The following is a 1,545-nucleotide window of genomic DNA, read 5'->3' as shown; positions in this document are numbered from 1 at the left end:
TCCCGCAGCAGCCGCCTGCCGGTGTGGGTGGGGAAAGGGGACCAGGAAGCACTGTGGCCTCATTTCAGGACAGGAGGCCCTGGCCACACCCAGGCCTGCCTCTTGCCTTCAGCTCCCTGGCAGGCCACCGCCTCAGCCACCTCTTGCCTCGGCTCTCGGTGCTGTGCTAGTCACCGCCTTGCTGGAAGGCCCAAAGGGAAAAGGAACAAGCGCACGCGTAGCAGAGGATGGTTTCAATCCATCGACCTCTGGGTTATGGGCCCAGCACGCTTCCACTGCGCCACTCTGCTGGCTCTTCACCCCTCTCCCCCCACGCCACTATCCGGATTAGTGCCTTACGCGCTCTCGCTCTGGCAGGCAGATGCGCAGGCTGCTAGGCAGCTGCCCTGGTCACAGGATTTTACAGCTTCTACAGGGTAAAAGGGATCTATTTGGGGTTTGGACCCCATTGGGAGCTGGGTAGCTGAGTGCCGGAGATGGGAGCACTTCTTAAACTGTTTTCAGTTAAGCCTTCAGCTTGTGGGGGACGAGGTTCAGCCTTGGATCCGTGTCTGCAGCAGGCAAGTGCCTCTGGCTCAATCGCCCCCCCACCCCCACCCCGCAGTATTAGCAGACTAAAACCCGGAGCAAACGCACACGCCTTGCAAAGGAACAGGAGCCGGGATCTCAAACAAATGTCAACATTTTATTAAGATGACGTTCAAAGAAAAAAAAAGTGTACGGTACAGCGTTTAGGCGTAGAAGTTTCTGGCGATCAGGGAACAACGTACAGATTACTCAGGGGGTGCAAAGTTCGGTTTAAGATCAGGTGGCGTAAGGAATACATAATCTGCAATGGCCCCGACTGGGGGGCAAAAGGTTAACGTGCAGACACTGAGGCCTGGTCTACACTAGGACTTTAATTCGAATTTAGCAGCGTTAATTCGAACTAACTGCTCAACCGTCCACACCAGGAAGCCATTTAATTTGAACTAGAGGGCTCTTTAGTTCGAATTTGGTACTCCACCCCGACAGGTGGAGTAACGCTAAATTCGACATGGCTAGCTCGAATTAGGCTAGGTGTGGATGCAAATCGAACTTAGTAGCTCCGGGAGCTATCCCACAGTGCACCACTCTGTTGACGCTCTGGACAGCAGTCCGAGCTTGGATTCTCTGACCAGCCACACAGGAAATGACCCGGGAAAATTTGAATTCATTTTCCTGTCTGGGCACTTTGAATCTGACGTCCTGGCTGGACATCGGGGCGAGCTCCGCAGCACCTGCAACCATGCAGAGCTCTCCAGCAGAGGAGTCCGGCCAATCCAAGAATAGAAAGAGGTCCCCAGCATGGACTGACCGGGAAGTCCTGGATCTGATCGGTGTGTGGGGCGAGGAGTCTGTGCTGTCGGAGCTGCGCTCCAGCAAGCGGAATGCAAAGACCTTCGAGAAGGTCTCCAAAGCAATGATAGAGAAAGGATACAGCCGGGATACAACGCAGTGCCGCGTGAAAGTCAAGGAGCTGAGACAAGGCTACCAAAAAATCAGAGCGGCAAACGGACGCTCCAG

At 54.7% G+C, this 1,545-nt stretch overlaps 1 non-coding gene across 1 annotated transcript; it reads right to left on the bottom strand.

Moving 5' to 3' along the window:
• Positions 1–218: 218 nt before the first annotated feature.
• Positions 219–290, bottom strand: TRNAM-CAU. The gene has a single exon. It is a non-coding gene; the product is annotated as a tRNA-Met (tRNA).
• Between the last annotated feature and the right edge of the window lie 1,255 nt (positions 291–1,545).

This window comes from Mauremys mutica, unplaced genomic scaffold, assembly GCF_020497125.1.
Source record: "Mauremys mutica isolate MM-2020 ecotype Southern unplaced genomic scaffold, ASM2049712v1 000111F_np12_subseq_1:35859_obj, whole genome shotgun sequence".
Taxonomy (NCBI): Eukaryota; Metazoa; Chordata; order Testudines; family Geoemydidae; genus Mauremys; species Mauremys mutica.
The sequence above is the reverse complement of the archived record's forward strand: the minus strand, read 5'-3'. Positions and strand labels throughout refer to the sequence as shown.